Here is a 26,330-nt window from a genome sequence, read left to right on the forward strand (position 1 = left end):
ATTTCACAGAGATATTTTTGCTTTTAGAGAAAATTTAGGGCAGCCCGGGTGGCTCGGCAGTGTAGCGCCGCCTTCAGCCCAGGGCATGATCGTGGAGACCCTGGATCGAGACCCAAGTCAGGCTCCCTACATGGAGCTTGCTTCTCCCTCTGCCTGTGTCTTTGCCTCTCTCTCTCTCTCTCTCTCTGTCTCTCATGAATAAATAAATAGAATCCTTAAAAAAGAAAGAAAGAAAAGAAAATTTAGGGGCACCTGGGTGATTCAGTTGGTTAAGGTCTGCTTCGGGTTCACTGCTCAGCAAGGAGTCTTCTCTGTCTCCCTTTTCCTCTCCCTCTCCCTTTCCCTGCGCCCCCCCCCCCATCTCAAATAAATAAATAAAATCCTTTTTTTAAAATAAAGAAAATTTATATGGACAGCAGTTAAAGATTCATGGTCACATCTGTTTAGAATGGTTAACTCTGGCAGTGGAGTGTAGAGTAATCTGATGAGGAAAAGACTGAGGCAGGGTGATCCCTTAGCTGTCTTCCCTCTAATTAACAGTTGATACACATTAAACAACTTTGAATGACAAGCACTCTCTCACTTAATCCTCGCATCAACACCGTGTGGTGGCTCTTCTTATTATTTCCATTTTACAGATGATGGAACTGAGGCTCAGGGAAACTGTCTACTAGCCTAGCAGAACCATGGACAGCATCTGCATGAGGAAGGGGCAGGTGTGGGAGCAGGAGGAAGGAGGGGGAAGGGTTGACACTTAAAAGAAATGGAGAGACTGGATTCTGAAGAAGACAATCAGAAAGGGAATGAGGTAGAGACTGAAGCATCCCAGTGACTAAGAGTATTGGAATGGCCTAGAAAGGGACAAACAAATCGTGTAGGATTTAGATTTTAACTATTCCTGAGGGAAAAAATTAAAGACAATGTGTAGCAGGCTGAATTAAAATATCCCTAAAAATGAGACACCAGGTCCTTGGTGGTCTCTGTTGCAATCTAGATGCCATAGGATTTGCTATAAGGCTTCTGTTTCTCCTCACTCTTTCCATATTTATCTGTCACGTAGGTTCTCATATATCAAAATAACATTTCTATTCTGGAAATACATTTTTTCTGACTAAGAAGATACATGGGAAAAGAGACGACTCACCTAGTATTTCAATGAAATAATGATAGCCTTGTAACTTTACAGTATTTTTCATATGTCACAATCATAAACCATCAAATTGAACATGACAGTTTTATTTTAAAATCTCTGCTTAGATACAAGTCCTTCTTTAAAATCCTTAGAAAGCTTTCTAAGGAGCTTATTTTTACTAGAAGCCATATCTCTGATTCATCTTGGACACATTGGACTATAGTGTCAATACACTTTTAAGACATACTGCTGTAAAAATCATATAAAAGGGGATAGAATCCTCCCTGCAAAAGAGATTTTTATCGGCATCTCAGCCAGGTAATATTGATGATATCTTTGAAATGTATTTACCAGATAGAGGTCACAAATTATTCCTTGTTCAAAAACATAAAACCAGAGCTTTCCATAGTTGTGTACAATTCACACTCTTTTGGACATGAAGGAATAATCCAGTTCTTCTCAATATGTGTTACGATAGCAAGTGCTCAATAATTAGTTGACTGCATAGAGTCCTAACTGCAGTTCCATCAGCAGAGCACTTAATAGGTGCTAGACACTGGAAAGTACAACGATGAGTAAATCCTGACTTAAAGGAACTTGCAGCCTAGTGGGGCAGACCAGCACGCAAAAAAATAGATTTCTCAGTGGAAAGCACTATGATGTTGATATTCTCAGGGAGGTCTGTGACAAAGAGGGACATCTGACATAGCCTGGGGAGGAAAGGCTGAACACAGGAAGAGAGATGGAGTCAACAAGGCAATATCAGAGTCAAAAAAGCAGAGCAATGTCCAATATTCCTCAGCATTCCATACACTCAAAGTGCAATACTCCTTATCAGTCATGTTATCTGTCACTACTGGAATAGGATTTAAATGCTTCATTCTTGTATGTTAAGTGTGCATATTCTTTTGTCTGCATCGTATTTTTGATGGATTGAGGACCTGTGAAATTAATCCCTTGTTTATTCAATCACTAACCAGCTGAGTGATACTGGACAGCTTTCTGAGCCACTCGGGCTTTCTTATACTCTCCTGTAAAATATAAATGGAATTTAACTAAATCGCTATTAAGAGTCCTTTTTAAATTTTTTTAATACATCCTTTTAAGACAAAAAAACATTGTGATGTATTGTGGATACATCTGAAATCACAGGCCGCATTTCTACCTTTTATTGTTCAAATTTAAGAATAAGTAAGAAAAATGATATAATAATTTTTATAAGAATTTTTCCTATATTTTTCCTATAATCTATTTTAACTATAAAAACTTAAAATGCTGTAAACGTGCAAAGAAGAAAGTCTTCCACCAACTGGAAATAACTATAATTATTAAAATAACCAACATTCTATATAGATTATTTCTTCAGGTACATGGATAGAAGGATAGGTAGTCAGAGTTAATTTTATAAAAATGAGACATATTCAGTGAATCTATGTTTAATAAGCACAAAATATTCATTTCACTCTTCCATTTTAACAATATAGAAATAGCAGTTTGTACCAGATTAGTCATATTTGAACATATCAACTGCTATGGCATATAATTTGCATTCTGCTCCTAACTGACTAAATTATCTAAAGATCAATGGATTTGGGCAGCCCAGGTGGCTCAGCGGTTTTAGCGCCGCCTTCAGCCCAGGGCCTGATCCTGGAGACCTTGGATCGGGCTCTCTGCATGGAGCCTGCTTCTCCCTCTGCCTGTGTCTCTGTCTCTGTCTGTCTGTCTCTCTCTCTGTGTCTCTCATAAATAAATAAATAAATAAATAAATAAATAAATAAATAAATAAATAAAATCTTTAAAAGAAAAAGATCAAAAGATTCAATATTTACTTACCAAGTCCTTTTAGCATAGATTCTCTATTCCTGAGGTTATAAGACCCTCCACATGTTTCAGTGGACCAGATTTTATTGCCAAGTTACTTAAGAAGCATTTGCAATGTATTCCTTGAGTTCTTACATCCTTGGATACAGCCACATGTCTTTATATTCATTGACTATTTGGCTGAAATAAATTTCTTGGTAAATGCTTGATTCTGTGAGACCTTCTGGACACTGTGCTAATTATGCAGATATTGAGTCTGGCACTGATCCTTTCCCTGTCATCTCCATTTATTTTTTGGCAGGATTTTGTATTTCATTATTATTTTTCAAGAATTCTTTCTAGGTGTTACAATTCCTAAGATCCTTCATGTTTCAGAAGGTGTGTCTGTTGCCCTGACAGTTGGATAATGATTTGGTCAAGCATGGTATTTTTGGGGTAGCATTTCCTATCACTCAGAACTCTGTAGGTATCAATAAATATTTTTCTGGGGCCCAAAGTTTTATTAAAATATTTGAGACTCATCTGAATGATCACATTCTAAATAATTTTCTTTTCTGTTTGGAAATCTGAAGCATAATAACTGAACATAGAAGTAATATTCTTAAAATCAGGAACATGATGAGTTTATTATATATGTAATATATATATATATGTACATATACATAAAATTCCTAGCAAGTTCGTTAATCGAGAAGAAAAGAAAGACCAAATAAGGGTTTGAAAGATGTAACAAAAATCAAAACTGCCATTATTTATGGAAATTTAATTACCTATATTTAAAAAGCCAAATGAATCATAGCAAATTATTATAATATAGAGATTTCAGCAGGTCACCCAACCATAAAATGAATACATGGCAATCAACTGCTTTCCAATTCACCAGCAACAAGATGGAGAAAATGTGAGAGTAAAATATATGTTTTATAGTAGCACTGAAAATATAAAACCAGAATAAATCTAAGAAAAGAAATTAAGACTATTAAGACTATTATGGAGAAAATATCTAGCTTTTGGAAAGACACTGAAGTCCTAAGGAAATGAGATATATGAGCAATATAATGATTCACATTGATTCACCTCACACTAATCTATAAATGTAATTTCAACCTAACCACGAGATATTTTGTGCAACTCTGCTATTCTAAAATTGTCGCAGATGCTAAAGAAGAACAAGGTAAAGGGGTTTTTCCCTTTCTGATATGAAGACTTGTAATAATTAGGACTGGTATTGGTGCAGTAATAAGCAAAGGGACAAGTAGAAATTATTATGAGCTCATAAACTGGAACACACACATGTGGAATACTGATATATGACCGATCTGGATTTCAGAACAAAGGAATAATAGCTACTCATAAATGGTATTGGGAAAATTGGTTATTCATATGGAAAAAAAAAAAAAACAAAGAACAAGTTTTATTCCAAAACTCCCCAGGGTCCCCTCATCTTCTGGTCTCCAAGCATCTGCTGGTAATCAAACTTTTCCATCAAAGCATAAAAATAATTGATTTAGGAATTATAAAAGGAAGATAATTTCCTTGACTTTCAAACTGAGGAAAAAATAAAGAATGGAAATAAAGCAGTTTATTTCATAAGAATCTAAGCTATAAGTTTAGAAGGTTAGAAGGAGGTTAGAATTCACTATGACTTAAATTTAAGTACTTGTCCAATGGATACTAAAAACAAAATAGTTATCTTGTCCATATGCAACGTATTCTAATATGGACTTCTCATATTCATCATTTAAATAAAACAATTACTGAAGTTTTTTCCCTGTGGTTATCAGGTTAATGATGATATTTGCATGAAATGAACCTATTCCATTTTTATTCTTTTGTATAAAAGTGACATAATATTTAGTAACTTAGTTTTATTCAATTTGACCAAAGAGAAAAATCCATATTAGCCATGCCTTACTCTGTATGTAGAAGAAAGGATAAGGCACAAATTAAGATGAAGGAAAATTGTCAGAACACCTTTTGAGTTAATACTGAAACTATGTTAGTAATGAAGAATATCATAAATAAATTCATTTAAATATAGGTATTTGAAAATTTACAATAAATCTGAAACACCCTCCTCATAATGTAGAGGAATGTTTTGTTTCAGTAATTGCTTATTTTTCTCTGGAGGAGGATAAATTTGAGTTAATATAACTAAACATATGATATCTCTCTCTTTTTATTTTTAAAGAACAGACTTTTGCTGTTATTTTTCCTAATTTCCTTCAGTGTCACTAATGTCACCTTTCAAAATAACTGTTCATTTGATCTCCAAAGAACATTAAAATTGATGGTTTCTCATAAAGCTGTTTGCTGAGCTTGGTGGGGAAAATTTTTATTTTTACTTTTTGAAAAAATGCTCTTTTTTGGTTAACAGATATCATAGAATGCAGAATAATGAAAGTATTGCTATGTAGACTGAAATGATATTAAGTACTCTGCCAATACGTCTTGATAAATGCTCTTCTTCCACCACAGCATTGACTGTAAAACTGGAAGAAAGGCTGACATACAAAAGTGTGCTCTCAAGTATTAACAAATTTTAATAAAAATCTAGGAGATGTACGTTTAAAAGAAACATCTAAATGTGTTCAACATAATGACAAACAAAAAAAGAAAAAAAAAACAAAAAAAAAACATAATGACAGCATTTGATTGAGAATGAAAATACTATGATATGAGCAAAGAAGAGAGGGGAAAAAATACAGATGGGTGGTAAATTACCCCCTGGTAAATCCAGGGGTTTAAATTGTGAAATAGTGGAGAGATCCCATGAGAACAAAAGGAATGAGAATAACATTGGGAAAAGAGGGGCAGATGGAGAACCAAAATGATCTGAATGTGCTGGATGTCATGAGGTCTATTTGCTATTGAAAGCATATGTAATACGAGAAGCAAAATATGGACTGAGACACATGCTGAACTCATTATCTTGATGAGAAATTAGCTCCTCTTCTACCAACGAGAGAAGTGACTAGCATAAGCAGAGGCAAAATTAAGTTCTATAATACTCTCCATTTCTATTTTATTATACGCCAAAACTCTGAATTGGAAATGACTGCATGATTAATCTCAAACCATCTAAGATAAGTTTCCATGTAATTTCTATTGACTAAATGTACTTGGTAGATGACACTGCAGTTTAACCTATTTAAGTCTGGGACAAATAGTATGGCCTAAATAAAAACCACAAAGAAAATTAACAAATTGCTGGGGCATCTGGGTGGCACAGTCGGTTAAGCATCCGAATCTTGGATGGTCTGGTCATGATCTCCTGGTTATGGGGTCAAGCCCCACACTGGGCTCCATGCTCAGTGTGGAGTCTACTTGAAATCCTCTCTCCTTTGCCCTCTTCCCCTCCAGCTTGTGTTCTATCTCTGAAATAAATACATTTTGGAAAAAATTAACAAATTTTCATGTGTTTATATCTCAAACAAAAAAAAAAACTTTGTTTCTTTACCAAATTATCATAACAAAAGTATTGAGTTTATTAGTGGCAAACTAAGAAACTAAATTTGGCAAACATTTCAATGGTCTCAGCTTAAATTAATATTAAACTATAAAATCAGTAGGTTACTCCATTTGTTGAAGCATGTGTTTCAACAAGTCCTCCAGCTGATTCTGAATCAGATGGAATGCACTGGTTTAAGGAAGTGTTTTAGACTTGGGTTGACTTCTAGCCAATATGGCCTTAACATTCCCCTCTGCTTGACTAAACATCACCCAGTTTTCTGACTATAGGCCCCTGATCTCCTCTTTCTTAGAGTATTTGCTTTAGAAAACTTTCAGTTGCACTTTCTCTCTCAATCTCTTTGAATTGTAGATCTCCTCCCAGCCTCTTGAGAGTGGAATTCCTCAACCAGGAATCTTTTCTCAAGGATGTGGGAGCCATCCATTTGAAACATGATCTTTAAGAAAGGTAGGGTCCCTATCGCCAATCTCCATGGGAGGATAGGGGTGGAACTCCATAAGCACTAATTAGCAAACACAGGTCTAATCACACTGACCAATGGTCTGCCTCTCTAACACCCTGAGTGTTTTTTTTTCCTAGCCCAGTGCTTAAAAATCCTTCCATTTCTGTACCAGAGGAGAGTGCAATCTCTTTCCCCTATTGCAATAATCTCTTTCTTTGCTGTTTAACTCTATCCAGTGCAATTTTTCTTCAATGCTTTTCATCCTTCCCGGTTCTCCAATCCTTGGTGACTCACTTAGAGCAGCATCTGCTGCCCAGGTTATTCTGCTGACAACCATACTTGACCTGTTCAAAGCCTAAGCACAGCCTCAGATTCACATAGATTCAGATGTCACTGGGGCATGTAGTACTACTCAAAACAAAGCCTACTGGTCCCACAAAATGTTATTCCTGCTAAAGTAGAGCTAGTGCCTGCCCAACTCTTGCAACAGAAAAAATAGCTCCTCAATCACAGGAAAACATACCACAATACTTAGAAGCAGAGTGCTTTGGAATCAGAGATCGGAACTCTGCTGTTTATTCATGGGGTGATCTTGTTCAGCTTACCACACGGTTTGTGCATCAATTTAGTGTTCTGTGAAGTGGTAATCATATTAATAACAACAATCAAAATGTTGAGTGCCTTTTATATGGTCACATGCATAACCTTATATTATCCCAAAATAACATTATGAGGCACCATAATATTTCTAATTTGATAAATGAGTAATGGTTAACAGAGTTACCCAAAGGTACTCAGCCAGAAAATACCAGAGACAAAACACAGACTTAAGCCTCCCCAGTTACAAATCTGATATACTGAAGCTGCAAAAATAATTTTTAAAAATGAGATAATAGAACTGAAATGTCTAGCATATTTGTTACTATACAAAATTTTAGAGAATTATGATATGTAAAACATAGGAGTACCAAAACTAAATAGTACTGAAGTTTAAGAATAAGAGCTTTGGTTTGGATTGTCACTGAAGATTCCACAGGATAGAGAAACATTAAGACTAAACCTGAAAGGGTGGATATGTTGGACTTAATAAACTAAATAGGAAAAGAGGTCTCTCCTGCTTAGTAAGAATAACTTGAGTAAAGATTTAATGGAAGAAAATATAAGGGACAATTGGGGCAGGGAAGGTACTCACTATGTCACGGAGCATTCATCAGGATCCCTTGCAATTACTGCTTTATGTAGCAGGAGCTAAGACTCAGCAAATACTTGCTCTCCTTTCCAAGTCGATGTCAAATGCCTTAAACTAAGGTCAGTTGCATAAATAAATGAAGATTGCAGAGGCTACAGAGAGGGAACTTCCTCTGGAGGACATAGTTTGGAGTTCATTGAGACATGAAAACCAAGGCCTGAGATGAAGGTATAAAATAGTGCTGACTATGGGAATTGACGAGAAGTAGCCAGACCCCCAAAATTACAAAGCAATGAAAACAATCAATACTTATTTGGATAGAGGAGTGAAGGAGAAAGAAACCAACGAGGAATTCCAATCATTAAATAAGGGCTAGCATGGGATTTTTGGGGCTTTCAATAATGCCTGGTGTGTTACTACGATTCAGTATAGGCAAACAGTACTCTAATTGACTATATAGTTTTCTTTCATTGCAGATGGCAAGCAGAGTGTGCACACTGTGCACACACACACACACACACACACACAAAGAAAAGAAGAGAGACAAATAGGATCTGACTACGAAAGAGTCAAAACCACAGAAATGCAGGTGATTCCTGTCAGGTGATCGACACAGCTCTTGATCCCTTTATGCTACTGGATTCATACTATTCTGCTGTTTGGACCTATAAGGGCAATGAAAATTCACTTCTGTCTTCTCCTTTCCTGGAAAGAGGTGATAGCGAATAGCATAATGCAGGCACTGCCAGTTGCTTTAAAGTGATGCTATTTTAATAACTTCCAACAAAGAGCTATGTTGAGTAATGTTACATATGTCATGGTTGTGCAGAAGATTAATTAAATGAAAACCCAGGTAGAGCTACGGCATGAATGATGGGCACTTAGATTACAGAGATTCAGTTTTGTCACACTTTACATTTAAATGGAAATTGAAACAAATAAATGCTGGCAAGGAGAACTATTTAGAGTTCCTTAGCATTGCAAACACAGGCAAGATTAGAACTTTCCTTAGGAGAAGTATTGTTACCAACAGTGAGAGTCAGACTGTCCTCCAGAGAATCTTCTGAACAAATGCCAAACGCAGAAATCAAAATTCTCCTTGCACTAATTCACCTTGGTTCAGAAGTCTAAGATGTTATCTAAACCTACTGGGGAGTTAAGTGCCTGTTTACTTCAAAGTTATTTCCTCCTTATATTAATACTTAATATCTTAGGAAATTTTGAATTCTGAAAAGAGTATGTTTAGAGAATATTAATGTTTATAATAATTGTATCTGAGAGAATCTGGAAGAATGGTAAAAAGAATACCTTTCCTAGAGTAGTCTGAATGCTAGTCTGTGATAGTAATAGCTTCATTTATGTATCTCAGTTTATGCACTTATAAGATGAAGCACTTCTCCTGAAGGGACTTTTATGATTATGCTTATAACCAAGTATAAAGTTCACTAATGATGATTGTTATTTAGGGATATAAAACAGAATCACTAGTTTTAATGAATATGAAGTCAAATCAACAAAAGCTCAGCATTTGCCTTTTTACTTTTTTATTATTTTTCAAAAGGATTTATTTATTTATTTATTTATTTATTTATTTATTTATTTGAGAGGGAGAGAGAGAGAGCATGAGTGGGGTCAGGAGCAGGGGGGAGAAGGGGGAATCCCTGCTGAGTAAGAAGCCCAATTTAGGGTTTGATCCCAGGATTCTGGGATCATGTATGACCTGAGCCGAAAGCAGACGGTTAACCAACTAAGCCACCCAGGTACCCCAGCATTTGCCTTTTTAAAGTAGACCCATTTTTTATACAAACAGTAGCCAAATGACTTTCAGTCAAAAGTGTATCTATCCAAGATGCAATTTGGATTATGACTAAGTAATGTAACTGTATGACAAATGCATGAAACAACCTCTCTGAAATGGGTAAGGGAACAGGTGTTGAATTAAGTAACTCTGGAAATGAGTGGAGAGTGTAAAACTAACAACAAAAATAACTATGCGTATTTCCCATAAGAGCACAGGTTAATTCTGAAACCACTCTACATGGATACTGGAAACAAACAATGAAATAATAGATAGTGGATGGCAGGAGCCAGGTTTTTAATTATCATAGGAGAAGGTTACAGATATGCAAAGATAGGAGGCTAAATACCCATGTCATGATGGATGATATATGGAGATATCGGTAGGAACTCAATTTTAGCTCAAGACAGATATAAATAGTTACATATAGAAATATTTATAGATAGGCATATATATGTGGGTTAGTATACATATCTATATATCCTTGCTCTGTTAGCAATTTATTATACACATTCCTCTCAATCGCACATAAGACATTCCCAGGACAGACCATATACAGACTCATAAAATAAACCATCATAAGTTTAAAAGAACTAAAATCATACAAAGTATGTTCTAAGACTACAGTAGAATGAAATAAGAAATCACTACCAAAAGATATCTGGCATATTTTTATATGACTCAGCAATTCCACTCTTAAGGATGTACCCAAGAAAAATCAAAACATTTATCCACACAAAAACTTGTACATGGATGTTGATAGTGGCATTACTTATAGTTGCCAAAAACATGGAACAATCCAAATGCCCATCATCTGATGAATGGATAATTAAAATGTGGGATACCCATAAATGGAGTATCATTTGGCAACACAGAGGAATGGGATAGAGACACATGCTACAGGATTGATGAACCTTGGAAACACTATTGTAAGTGAAGGACAAGATCACATGAAAGGAGAATGTTTAAGAAAACTTTCTGTTAAGGGGTCATGACAACTTCAATAGTTGGAAAGTATGGTTTATTCCATTTTTTTTGGTTATGTTTAGTTTGCTTAATCTCACAGAATTTTCAAGTTCTTAATTTTCAATAATTAATTTATTCCATCACTTCAGTTCTTATGCAGACTTGTCCAATTTGATCAAAATATAACAAAGTCACAAAACGAGTATGTTTCTGAAACACAAAGCATCTCCTACATCCCAGAACACACAAGTCACCTCTGAAGGCACACAGGCATGGATAAAATTTGTTGTAATAGGACTAGGCTTCTGCTCTTATACATTTGTAGGTATCAGCTCTTCACTATCCCAATTGCTGAAAAACCGAGATGGATGTTGGGAACAACACTGGGGATAGTAAGCATAAGCAGTGGGAATAACATGAGATCAATTTTCCTGTCAATATTTTGCTTTTAGGTCATGTTCATTTAATGCAGTTGCAGATTATGTTTGTATGTTTCTTATAGGTCAGATGACTATAACCAATACTGCAAGAAAAAGAGATTTTATGGAGTTATCAACAGCACAAATGTTATTGGTGCTGACAAAGCAATATTTTCTTGGCTCAGTTACAAAAACACATAAATGAAACAAATAAAACCAAAGAGATGGGGGAAAACAACTTTATGTAGAGAAAAAACTGTTTTTCTTTGGTGGCAGATCAATATCTATAGTGTGTGAAAAAACCAGTAAAGTAAAAATATTTTTAGCCATCAAACAAAGCATTTGTTTTGAAATCAAAATAGAAAGGTTTGGATAAACCCAATAGATCATTTCTATGACATGTATTATCACACTACACCATTTTTAAAGAGTTTAAATTTAGAATTATTTCTTCAGATGATAAGGCAATACATGACTTTCAAATGAGGTCTATGTTTTGCTGATTGTTTTGTTTTCTAAAAAATAACTGAGAACTACTCACGGAACATAAACATTAAAATATATCAATATAAAATTTTCAATCAAATATTTCAATTATTGTGACTTTATCTAATTTCTTATCCATATTTCATAAAATAATCCTTTTAGATCAAGATGCTGCCTCTCTCCCTACTGCTTCCATTGTTTACTCTGTATCATCTGTGGAAGATGCAGAACTTTATTGAACAAATACTCAGGATTTTATTTGTACCTGCTTATATACCACTAATTTTTTAAGTGATACAGTTATGTGTTTATATTTCTATTTTATTCTTAGACCAAGTCTTTTTTTAAAGATTTTATTTATTTATTTATTTATTTATTTATTTATTTATTTATTCCTTCATTCATGAATGAGAGAGATAATGAGAGAGGGAGAGAGGAAGAAGCAGGCTCCCTATGAGGAGCCTGACACAGAACTCAATTCCAGGACCCAGGGATCACAACCTGAGCCAAAGGCAGATGCTCAGGCACGCAGGTGCCTCAAACAGGTCTTATTTTAAATTCAGAAAAGGTAACTTCTTTATCCCCTGCATGTTGTACGATGCCCAGGATATAAAAACTTTCTCCAGTGAAGTGCACTTTGTAAAATATTATGGACACACCAAATTGTAGAAGACATAGCCCCTGCTCTCACTACATTTCCAAATTCCCTGTGTACGTCTCTAGAATAGAAATTTAAATCATTTTAAGAACTACAAAACTACAGAAAAGTAAGACTTGATCAGTATTTTCTAAATAAATAAACCAAAACAGTATGCTAAAGTGAGTATTGGTAAAAATTAATCAGTGGACTAAAGAGTTTAGAAATGCAGGTTCTGTGTGCAAACTTTATAATTTGTATTAGTATGCTTGAAGACCCTGAGAAGGTTTACAGTAATGAAACATCCCTTCCATCGGACGTCTTCCTGAACTTGATCATAGATTGAAAAGAGGAGAGAGAGAATCTGTTCTTATTCTATGAAACTGGTCTTATACAAAGACTTTTATTCCCCTTAAAATGCCAACATAAGGTAAAATTACTCAATCAGGGTGAGAATGGAAAGAATGACATTTGTATAGGCCTCATTTCAGTTATTTCTCCAAAGATTTCTCTGGTTTCTGTGTCTCTCTTTAGATATGTGTTTATTTTTTCAAATCCATTCTATTTTTGTTTCATCTGAGCTGTAGCAGAAACAAAGAATATTAAAAATAGCTTTTGTGTTTTTTAGCTCATGCCTGGATCCCTCATTTATTCAGTGTCACTGGCTTTGTAGTAATGACACTGTCAGATGGCTCAGAAACAAAGGGAAACAAGACAAATGATTGACCAAAGCAATAACAAAAACGGAGTTTATCTAGTGCTATCAGAAAGCATTGAGAGCTGACAGGCTGCTGAATTTATTATCAAGTTCACTTCAGAATCAGAAAAAAAAGTTTATCATTCCTTTTGTACGCATTTGAAAGGTTATCTGACGACAAACATATGGGAAATTTCTCTTTAGTTACACATATTTACACAATGCCTCCATTCTTGCCTCTGTGGTCTAAAAGAAGTCTAGGAAGAAATGACAGACACAATAAATTGTACACGATTAAGCATGCTGGGTGAAATAACTCTGATGTAAAAATATCTGTCTCATCTCATGTGTTTCAAATATTATAATGAAAATAGGGTAAGCACTTTGAAAAAAATAGAAGCCTGGCATCATCCTAACCTAACAAGAGCATCCCACATACGGATAGCTGATGTGAGGGCATTAATGATTCACTGTAAGTCATTTTAGCAATTTTCCACCACGTCATCTTATTAACTGAGCAGAACTTCTAATTAGTCGGAGATTATGGACAGAAGACAAAGCTGTGTGTTGAGTTGAATGGCCTTGCTTACAAAGCCCAAAGGCAAGCATTGATGATCTGCTTCTTCCAAGAAAATGGGAACTCTGGCCATGAATGGTTCACAGAGGGGCAGGAAACCCACTGCATAATCACACAGAGCTGGGGTGCCTTTCCTGCCAGCAAGGGCTATGACCTGATTTTGAAATAGAAATGAACTCCAAAAAACTCTATCTTAATTTTTTTTAGATGAAGGACGTGTGATAAATTTATACAACTTGCTGGTCAAATGATGTCAATCATGATTTTGTTTACAACATAAATTAATTAACTGAACTCTATTATCAGCAAAGGCATCTCTGTGTTATATGGATTCTGTGTTTTCATTTTAAAGTTTCTGCATATGTTGCATGGCTTATTCAGTCAACTAATTTGGCTAGTAAACAATTTTACAACACAATAACCTACTAAATTTTTTCAGAAAGGCCATTTTCTCCCACATTGGAAATTTAGCATGCAGCTATATGAAAATAGATGCAGCACATAAGACAATTATTATTAATTTTTCAAGATGATAGCAAAGGAAGAAGCTGCTTTAAAATAGCCCTTTTTTAAGATGTGGTCTATATAGACAATGGAATATTGCTCAACCATCAGAAAAGACGAATACCCACCATTTGCTTTGATGTGGATAGAACTGGAGGGTATTATGCTGAGAGAAATAAGTCAATCAGTGAAGGACAATAATCATATGGTTTCACTCATACACAGAATATAAGAAAGAGTGAAAGAGATTGTAAGGGAAAGGAGGGGAACTGAGCGGGAAAAATTAGAGAGGAAGACAAACCATAAGAGATTTCCAGCTCCGGGAAACAAACAAAAGGCTGCAGAAGAGGAGGCTGGTGGGGGGATGGGGTGACTGGGTGATGGACACTAAGGAGGGCACTTGATGGAATGAGCACTGGGTATTATACTATATGTTGGCAAATTGAATTTAAATTTTAAAAATTTTAAAGGAAAATAAATAAAATATTCCCTTTATTTCTTTCTTCCCTCCTTCTCTCCTGTTTTCTTGTTCTTTTTACTCTTTTATATTCTTTCTTTAAAAAAGATTTATTTATTTTCAGGGAGAAAGAGAGAATGCACACATGTGTGCAAGTGGAAAGAGGGGTAGAGGGAGAAAATCTTCAAATAGATTCCCTCCTGAGTGGGGAGCCTGACTTGGGGCTCAATCTCATGACTCTGAGATCATGGCCAGACTGGAAAACCAAGAGTTAGCTGCTCAACCAACAGAGCCATCCAGGTGCCCCATTTACCCTTTTGTATTCTTACCACGTATCAGAATCAATATTTTGATCTCAAAGTGATTCGTAGAAAGTACACAGATAAATCAGTACCAAAATAATACACACATACTTCCTTCAACTATTTACATGGGGGAAATAATCAGATAATTGCTAAAAAGATTTCAACAGGAAAAATCTAAATTAAAAAGGATCTTACACTTCATCCTTTTTGCATATATTGACATGACTTTTACATATCTTTAAATATATATTCAGTAAGTTATATGCACTGACAGAGTTCAAATAAAATCTAACCAGAGATAATATGTATTTTAAATCTTAAAATGGACTTAGCATTTATGAAATTTAAATCAGTCAAATATTGATATGAAATGAGAAATAGATTTTATTAAAGAGAGCTTAGTTTTTAGGAAATAACACATTAACATTTTAATTATACACTGTATTTTCACTGAATTAGTTTTTTTTTTATAAAACCGTAATATTGGAGTTTCAGGATATCAAGAAATATGCTATCTTTTGGCAAGTAAGAACCATTTATTCATTGCATTTATTCATTGCTAAACAATTTATCCCAACTAAAATCTCATTATAATGAACTCTATGCTAACTTCACATTGCTTTGCTGCCTCAGAATTTTACCATAAAACACAAATTGCCAAAAATCTCTCCTGTTGCGGCAAGATTTTGAATTGTAGAAAGGTCTCTATGTATTTTATCAAAGAGTGAAATGTAGTTTGGAACTCAAAAGGAAATAATTATTCTTCACCAATGATAGGTTGGTTGGGAAAGAAAGGGTTTTCTCTATAGAGACTACTTATTACCGAAAATTCCCATTGTCTGGGGCGTCTGGAACTTCCCATAAAGCACAGTATGGCAAAATGTACTGGGATAGATTGTACATGAGTGTTGGTGTATGTGTGTGGGGGGTGTGTGTGTGTCCACGTGTATACAAATGTACACATCTGACAGAGTTACATACTAGCAGTCAGGCTAGGAGCTGATAATAAGTTCAAACTTTTGATAGAGGGATAGAAATACAGTTGCTGCCTAAAACAAGGCAACAATCATAAAATCTTAAGAATTTATTCCTGTTCTTTCTTTTAGACAAATCCAAAAATATTTTCTGCCATCGTTTTTCAATATAGACAAAAGAAATGAGTACATCTGTTGTTCGAATATAAAATATTTATGCTGAAACACACATTAAATTTTGTGAAGAACTTTTATTGTTGTATTTTAATTATGGTTATAAAAATGAAAAAAAAAGAAAAAAAATAGATCTCAAAACTAAGTTCAATATTATTATACTATTTTACCTCACATATTTAACAAAATCAGTTATTTGTGATGTATAATGAAAATAAGGTTAAAAATATACCTAGCATTACCTCCAGGGACACATATTCACACTAGAAATAATAAGAGATTAAGACTCCTAAAATATGAGACACAGCAAAAAGTAATTGAGGAAGTTGGGATACATAAACCAGTTCTCTTTTTAAAAAAACATAGCCATTTTTTAAAAATATTTATTTGTTTACTTTAGACATAGAGAATGAGGGGAGGAAAAGAGAGAGGAGGGAGAGAGAGAGAGAGAGAGAGAATCCCAAGCAGATTCCCCACTGAGTGCAGAGCCCCACATGTGGTTCAATCCCAGGACCCCAAGATCATGACCTGAGCTGAAATCAAGAGTTGGATACTTAACCAACTAAGCCACCTGGGAGCCCCCCAAACAGCCATTTTAAGGATAATAATCATTGAAACCATTGACATAGATCAAATTCTCAATTTCCTAGATGAGTGCTGCATCACAGAAATTGGTTGACTTCTCAAAGATGATATCCATTGTTAACATAACACAAGGCTCAGTTTTATATTCATTTCATTACAGTTTTCTAGTTTCCCCCGACTATCAAGACAAACTCTTCCTTGATGGCTTAAGGAGCAAAGCCCAAGGGGAGACTAACAGGTGGGCTAGGACTAAAGGCTCACAGGAGAGTAAAATACTATTCCAACAAAGGAATACCCTGATCAGCAAGGCAGACTTATCTAAAAATATGGAATGTCGTTTCCATAAAAAGGAAAGCTTTTTAAACCAGAAGACTGTGAGTCCTGTGTTGCAGACTGGGGGTGGGGACAGATACAATTCCTATGTAGTAAAAGCGGCATTATGCTGATTATCAGGATCAACCCAAATACACGTCCAAACAAAATCCAACTGCTATTATCAAACAAAACTCTCTTCCACTATACACCCATGCCGTGCCAACACAGCATATTTCTCAGGTTTACCTAACATTTTGGTATGTGTTATTATAGGTCCAGTATTGTAGTCTACTGGATTAAAGTCAATTAGAATTAAAGTTAAATGAACCAGATTCCATTAGAGCTTTAGAATAAAAAAGCTATAGTTTCATTGGTGATATTAAGGTAATGGTGATATTAAGGTACTTACTTGTATGTTACAATTAACACAAAAAATAGTTTAATATTTTGAAAGGTATATTGCTAATTGTAATGTTAAATTTGATGAGATCGGTCTGTGGGAACTATTAATGAGATCAGTAAATGAAAAACTTTAATATGCCAATAATATTACCATGCACCTTATCCACCTATTACTACTACTTGCTGTGTTATTAAGAACAATAATGGATTCAAACAATGACAACGTAACTATGTGTAGAAGACTCCATCTCGCTTAACGAGTATCTGCACAAAGCCGGTAAAATTGAGTTTTTTTGTGGATTTTGAAGATCTCATATTGCTTCCACCTTGGGGATTACCTGAATCCTTCAAATGTTTGCCCCCTAATTCAAATGAAAGTAAGGTTGAGAGAGAGTAGAAAAGAAATAGACATATGATCACAATATTACAAATCTGTACCTTGTTCTTGATTTGATATAATGCCTTCCAAAAAGAAAAAAAAAAAAAGAAATATCATTATGTGTGAGAGCAACTTGCCAAGATATAAACAGCAAATGATATGGGAGAAAGGTGGTTCAAGGTTACAGAGAGTTATATAACTATAAACAGATAACAGTATAATAATAGGATGTGGAAGATAAGAGGGAAGTAATTTTAATATAAAGAAAGTAACAAAGATAGAGCCATCTGTTTGCTCAAATCATCTCTCAAAATACATTTCTTTGATAACAAGTTTAGTTTTAATTTTACTTTTTACCTTTTTTCTTTGTAAATAAGATAATATTGCCAGAATCATTTGGATTCTTCCTCAACTCACCTACTTCTATATTTTAGTAACATTTATAATTTTGCCAAAATAATACACAATAATTTAGCCAGAGAGAAAGGGGTAGCGAGGGAAGGAGAGAAGATGAGGACAAAGGAAAAGGAGAGAAATGTTGGAGAAGAAAAAGCAAAAATAAACAGTCTAAAACTAAAATAATCCTTCAGTTTTTTATTTTTTATTAAAGATTTTATTTATTTATTCCCGAGAGATACAGAGAGAGGCAGAGACACAGGCAGAGGGAGAAGCAGGTTCCCTGTGGGGAGCCTGATGTAGGACTCGATCCCAGGACCTTGGGATCACGACCTGAGCGGAAGGTAGACCCTCAACCACTGAGCCACCCAGGCGCCCCAAAATAATCTTTTAAATTACTAAAATAATATAACTCCTTGAGTCAGAATTAGCTGTTAAGTACATTTTTCCAAAATGATAGACCATGTGGACTAAATTAATCTGATTTCCTTTTTCTTTTCTGCCAACTTAGAAGCATAACACTTTTTATATGGTACAGTAAAGACAACACCAAACATGCTAATGTCTTGTATTGTGGCCAATGTACAGATACACTGATCACTTTGGGTAGAATACAAATAGTGACATTCACTTTGGTAATTTCCACTCAGAAAGCCACAGAAAAATGTAAGAACAATTGACTGAGGTTTGGCATTGAAATGTAATAGGCTAAACTGCAAAACTCCAGCTCACTTCATTCACTTAAAACAAATATTTGATGTGAATGTTTTAAAAGCAATTAGTGAAGAAGTTAATATAAAAACAATAGCCCATATTCACAAAAGCAAAATTGATGGTATGATCAGTGAGAGGTAAGGTATTCTGTTAAGTGATTGAAGATGTTTTCATTATTTAATGGTTGATATTACCTAAAAGCAATATTGTACAATTCCAACAACACCAAAAAGAAATACACAAGTAATAAAGAAATAGACAATACCCAGCAGCTCCAATTCAGCATAATAAACTTACATTTTATTGCTTTCTGTGCTTAATAAGAAGTCTGGGATTCATTTGTTTCAGAGGATTTTCAAATTTTAGCCAAAATGATTCTAAAATAATAATAAGCTCATGAAACACAAATTAAAGTCTTAATCTCCTAGGAGAATAATCGTAGGGTAAAATTTATATGGAACCACCATTCTTCATTAGAATTGTGTGCCGCAACATTGATTTAATAAAACTACCATCCAGACAGAGCAGTTCGATCAAATTGAACACTGTGAGCAAAAAAACTGCTGTGTTGCTATTTCTGTTTTGAAGATTGGATATAATGCCAGCATTTCACATCCATTTGCTGTTGCATAAATACACAGCACCCTGAGAATCTCAACAATGGCATAATTGCAATTTGGATGTGTTCACCCATGAATAGAATTCTGTAGAGACTGCTTTATTCAATATGAGTAGTCATATTTTATTTAAATATGAGTTTACATATTAAGTGAACGATTTGTTTTGGAATGTGTTATTGGGGACAAGAATTAAAATATGCTTTGATCAGACACTTCTATGTGAAAATATGGAAACATTTTGTTTCAGTCTTTATTATGTAATTTTATATTCAAAGTCTTCAACTTTTTATTGTAATAAAATTGAGATATTGGTGGGAAAATGGGGAAAAGATTTAATTATTTCTCAGGTGGAATCTCAAAAGCCCTAGATGACAAGACTTACAAAATTTATCTTAATTACTTCTGTGTCCTGATAGCATGTGGTAGATAAACCATAATATTAAATATACGTTTAAAAAGATAAGTCACTGTGGGGGCACCTGGGTGGCTCAGTCGGTTAAGCATTTAACTCTTGATCTCAATTCAGGTCTTGATCTCAGGGTTGTGAGTTCCAGCTCATATTAAGTTACTTTAAGAAAGGGAAAATACATTTCTTCTTGAATAGACCATTAAAGAATATTCACTTCCATCTATATAAACATTTTTTATATTTTAATATTATTTATTATATCCTCTTTCCATTTATAATACTCATTGAGTGCAAAATGTTTACTAGTCTGTCTAGTAAGTACTTTCCTCAAGGTATAGAAATATAATAGCAAACACTAAAATAAGCACTAACCAGAAGCTATGATCAGATAAGTATCTGGCACAAATTTCAATATGAAACTACTGATAAACTTTATATTAATTTCATGAAAACTTGTGTTTGTTAGGAAAGAGTTGGTGTATTTGTTTTAAGCAATTGTGATGTCATCACCATGTTCATGATGCGGCAAATAAAATAGGGTAGTTTGGACAGTTTCCATTAAGACTTAGAGAGTTGAACTTAATAATCTTTTGGACCTCCTGTATTTCTGAAAGACTTTTTTCGGGGAGTACCTCCTCATCCATCTCCTTAGATGAAATGACAGTTCTCTGTATTACACTTACCCTATGAACTCTCAGAGTAGACAAGTGACTATCACCTAGATTGGTAATTAGCTTAATATTTGACATGGAAACCTATTGTATTATAATTTCCCATTTTGAATGCATGTGGAGGATATGACTAAAGATGCTATTATAAAAAATTATCTGAGTCACTGAGAACCTTTAGTAGTTCTTTAGCTTTCAAAAGATCTTTCTCTTGAAACAATGTTTTAGACATATGAATACAGCATTTCTTCCATTGTTCTGGAAGAATAATGACTCTATTATTCCCTCTTTTTTCATCCCTTGAATAAAAAATACATTGGTTTAAAAATGTTATTCAATACAAAATGACACTTGTCAAATGATATTTTAACATTATTTTTTGTAACTGGAATTAAAATGTTATATACATATTTTTAAAATGTTATATTTTTGGTTAAAGCGATAACATTTTTATTTGGACAGAGAACATAAACCAAGAGAAAATGAATTCTCATTTTTAAAGGTACTGTATCTATTGAACTGAAAAACAAATAGTTGTGCCATTTTAAGACACAGTATAACAATTTTTCTGTTTTAAAGTCTATGATTCTAAATATTGTTGCCTTCTTCAACCTTAAAATGAAGGAAAATGCAAACATACTTAAATTTATCAAAATAGAAAAATACACTAGGCCATGGAAAAGGAAACTTTTTCACTTTAAGTGTTTTCAACCCTTTCTGACTACTCATTTTCTCCCCAGTTGATTCCAAGTAGATTGATGCTTCCACAAAACACTGAAACTTCCCTGGCACAGATCAACAACAGCCTCCACACTGAAAAGTCCAATGATCAATTCTGTCCTCATCTCACTGGGTCTCTACAGAGAACTGGGAATCCTTTTGCTATGCACAACTCTTAGTTTCTTTGCAGAAGATAATACCTCTGCCCTTATGCTCAATGTCCCTATAACCATGCTTTTGGGTTAAACAAAAGAAAATATCTCGATCAAAATCTCTCCCACACATAGCTATGTATCATGCAGATATTTTTAGCAAGCAGACACATGAAAAATCATACAGATTATCTTGCAGATTCAAGGGAATTCCAGTAATCCGGAAACTTTAGTTTTCTTGAATGGCTCACTTAAGAAAAGGGTGACAATATCCTTTAGTTAAGACTGGGTTTAGACTAACTAGCAAGCCAAATCCTTGAAACTCACAGCTAGAAACAGGGCAATCTTAGAGATCAAGTCATTGGTTCAACCCACAACACTGCATACTGCCAAATCTTCTATATTCTTTTCTCTATAAAGGAGTATCTTTAAAATATTTCAACCAGTCTCACTCACATCTCTTGAAAGCCACTACATTCACTAATGAAACTAATTTATAACATTACTTATAGGACTTTATAAAGTCTACATTTTGACAGATAAACGGTCAGGTCAACCACATGTAGCTGCTGTCTTCAGAGTGTGGGGTTCATCTTTCCACACTAAATAATGTGGAATTTGAGGTTGTGATAGGACCACTGCTTCACTCTTAGGATTGTAGTTTAAAGTGACCACTGCAACACATCACATGTCGGTGCTTTTGTAGCAAATTAAATATACGATAACAGCCTCTCCTTTGCATTTGACACTGCTGACCATTTACTTCTTGAAACCCTATGCCAATGGAATGCTTGCATATATGCTCTTCTGAGAATCTTTGTATTTCTTTACTATTTTATCTCTGTCTTTCTGAATCACTCTTCCATTCTCAACCTTTTAAATGCTAGTGACTCATTCATTCTGTCTTTGGCCCACAGTTTTTCTCTCAATAATCTTTCCTTGGATTATCTCCTCCCCCTCATAATTTTCTTGGGTTGAGTCCAGAGCCTTCATCTGCTGGATATATTCCACTAAATTTCCCAAAGGCATTCAAATTCAACATCTTTGAGAATGGAATAATCTTCTCCCCCAAAACAGCTAAGACAAATGACAATGCTATGACTTCAGAGAAGTCAACCAATAACACAGCTTTTTACTTAGCACTTCTCCAATCCATCTTAAGCACAACTTACCACTATAAAAGTCAATCTAATGACATTATTTAATTTTAGTAAAACAAATTATTTTAATACTAAACAAGAATACTAAACAAGAAGCAATTGCTTCTGAAATAATAGCCCTCTTGAATCTTTTGAAGGTATCAAGGGAAAAAATCTTATCCCATTGTTTTAGCTAATTGTTTCAAGTCTGTATTTTTCTTGTTCCCCTCACAATAAATACAATGGGGATCTGATTATATTAACAAAGAATCCAGAATTTCATAATTCTTGTATTTATTAGAATCTGGATTGCAGTTCTAATATTCTAATGTTTATAAAAATTTATAAGTATAAGTATATATAATATATAAGTATAAAGTATAAGTATAAAGCATCCTGTGTTTCCATTGGAAATTTAAAAAAAAATTAAAATTAGTTATAACATCAACTGACATAAATTTCTTTTTCATCTAATGATGATGTGCATGCTTACAAACTTGTTAGAAAAGCTAAAGAGGTACTATGTGTCCTAACTGTAATCAGGTATTTTGCAGCAAATTGCTACATATGAGTTATGCAAATTCAAGAAGGTGCCATTAAACTACCATCCATCTAATAATATGGTGAGTACTGACTCCCAGTAGGTACCATTCATGAGAGGAAACAATGTTGACTTGGTCTTGAGGTGGGTGCTGGTTTAGGCAACTCACACAGATTATACACTTTAGGTACATTTTGAAAACTGCAAGTTTCTCTTCTAAACCTTAAGTGTCTAGTGAAGAATTTTCACAGATTAGATCACTAACCAGGTACAGCAGTAGAGTAACATTAGCATGAAATACTCGTTTTTCAAAATCACTGCAGAGTGATAAATTTGAAGATTTTCAAATTCTACTGTGAAGTTAGATCTATAAAATTGAGTGACACAAGTTGAAAGAATTGTTTGATTTTGTTCCTAGTAAATATTACATTTTGGATATTATGTATTAGTGCTATTGACCACAATTATGTCAACTTTTTTATTTTCATCTTGGTGGAATATCTCATTTTTTGAAGCTATTTTTCCTCTCTTGAGGATCTTTATCATAAAAATACAGGGAATGCAACACTCGTGCATTATTTTTTTATTTTTTAAAGATTTTATTTATTTATTGACACAGAGAGAGAGGCAGAGATACAGGCAGAGGGAGAAGCAGGCTCCATGCAGGGAGCTCGATGTGGGACTTGATCCCGGTCTCCAGGATCACACCAGGCTGCAGGCGGGGCCAAACCGCTGCGCCATCGGGGCTGCCCTCGTGCATTATTTTAACATATACCCTGCAAACCAAAAGTTTCATAAATTTTAAATTTTACAAACTAATCCCTAAATGCATGCATTAAAATAATCACATCACATGTGTTGAGGGTGATTGGTGAATTTATTAACAAGATGGTTTCCCATTACACAGATTTTTGATATTAAATTATGTTTTATTCTACTTGTCAAAATACATTTGCTAAAATTAATTTACATTCCAGAGTGGTATAAGATTTCACATATTATTAATATAAGAGAATGCATCTATCTCTATAACAATATCTTAAAAATTAATTGATGTTAATATCATCCAATATCATATTTTAGTGTTTAGTTAAATTACCGAACTTCAGCAATTTATACATCCAATAAATATGTATTAAATTACCTTCTATGTACCAGGCACTGACTTGAGTGTTGGGGTAACAAGCAGTAAACAGAGAAGACAGAGTTCTTGCTCTCTTCTAAAGTATATTCTAGAGGAGATCGTCATCACATGGTGATTATGGCTTTCTCAGGGTGAGAAAGCTAAGAGCCAGTAAAAGTGATCTGTATCATGCATTTAACAAAACTGATCATTATCAACAGGTTGATGCTCATATTTTAATAATTATCCTTGGCTGCTTTGTCTAAAGCAGTGGCTCTCAAATTTTAGCATGCGTTAAAATCACCTAAAGGGCTTACTGAAAAACACTTTTTAGTGCTTCATTCCCAGAGTTTCTGATTCAATAGGTCTGGGTGGGGCTGGAAATTTGCATTTCTAACAAGTTCCCATTTGGGATGCTAATGCAGCTATTCTGGCCTCATTACCGCTCTCAGCGTTAAGGAAGTAAAATAACAATATTTTCCATTGTGTGTGATATAAGTTTAAAAACAATTGTTGTATGTCACTACACTCTCCTGTAAACAATATTGTGATTTTTATAGTTCCTATTGTGTATTTGCAATAAAGGAAATATTATTCTTTATACATGCTGTATTTTTCTCCAAATAAGAAAATTAGAATCAGATGCACACCATTCCTCTCTTCAGTTTTCTATCTGCTGGTGGCATATGTGATGTCTGCAAAAAGACAGATCTGGGAGTGAACAGTTTCTAACATATACAGCCATAATCAATCTATCTGAGCTCTCAATTTGGAGATGCTCATACTTAATATCCCCTTGGTTCTCTGTGCCTTGATTGCTATTTACTGAGTGGTAATGCCTGGGCAGTGGGCAAAAAAAGAATGATTTATATATTTATATAGCCTGGATAAATTTCTGAATCATGCTTGAGCAACCTATTCTATACAAACTCAAACTTAAGAGACACAAGAAACAACCTCAAAGTCCAAAGTCTCATGCAAAATAATAGTCTGCTAAATGATGACTACAGCTTAGAAAATCCTCAGTCATGGCTAGAATTAACATTCAAGCACACATCCTTAGTTTTTCTTTAGAAAAACTGATAACAAGTGAGACATTTGGCCAATTCATAGTTATATAATACAAAGGACATACAATAACGTGGTCATTGACATGAGTTTCAGAATCTGAACTATGTAGTTTACTATGTAAACTATGTAGTTTACTATCCCTCTATGTAGTTTTATTGAATTTTTAGAAAACGCTTTCTATGCCCACAGCTATTTTCTCAAGGATATAACATGACATATATAAAACAATATTGTATAATGGATGCAAAACATGTATTTGTTAGGTTAGAAAACAATGAGAAATACAGTTATTCCATAGTTGGCATTCCCTCTGCTGTGAAGGGCATTTGAACCAATCAAGAGGGCAAAATACAAAAATTATGCATTTTCTCTAGAAATCAGTCAAGAAAAATATTTACTAATGATCTTAACAAGCTTCATAGATGTTCTTCACTAATAACATTCTTTAGCTACTCTAAATAATTTCTATTTCATTGTGTTTATAGTTACTATTATGAGCTAACATTTACAGAGAGCTTAATGTACGCCATGACTTGGTGAATATAATTTATGTTAATCAATTATAACAGTTCACAGCACCATGGACATAGGTTTTATCAATTGATAAATTGTTTCACTTTCTAGTTGAGTTTATCTAACAAACCATTCCCAACTTTCTTCAAAACCCTAATGTTGTGATCCCTTTCACTCATATTAGAAATGCTGACAATAAGTTAATAGCAAACCCCTTTGCATTTCCAAAACTCTCTGAATCATCTTTTACTCCAATCTCCATCCACTCCTCTTTCACTCGACTTCAGCCTTCAAGGAGAAATATTTGGTTTTCTTGCCAAGAATGTTCACTCCAGGTCTTGTTTCATATAACTTTCTAGAATCTTTAAACACATTTTTTCTTGATTATTTCCAATCTGCCTATAGGATGTAACAAGTTTTCTTATCCCTCCTCAAAACTGATCCTCTTTGACCTTCAAATTTCCATCCTATCTCATTTTTAATGTCGTTAAGTTTCAGGAAAAAGGAATCTACCTCAGCTGTTTCCACTCACT

The 26,330-nt window shown here is 34.3% G+C and overlaps 1 protein-coding gene across 2 annotated transcripts in view; it reads right to left on the reverse strand.

Annotated features, from left to right (window-relative positions):
* Nucleotides 1–26,330, reverse strand: part of DOK6 (docking protein 6) — a 368,735-nt gene that overhangs the window by 277,338 nt on the left and 65,067 nt on the right. The gene's annotated exons all lie outside the window — the stretch shown is intronic.

The sequence above is a fragment of the Canis lupus genome, chromosome 1, assembly GCF_011100685.1.
Source record: "Canis lupus familiaris isolate Mischka breed German Shepherd chromosome 1, alternate assembly UU_Cfam_GSD_1.0, whole genome shotgun sequence".
Taxonomy (NCBI): domain Eukaryota; kingdom Metazoa; phylum Chordata; class Mammalia; order Carnivora; family Canidae; genus Canis; species Canis lupus.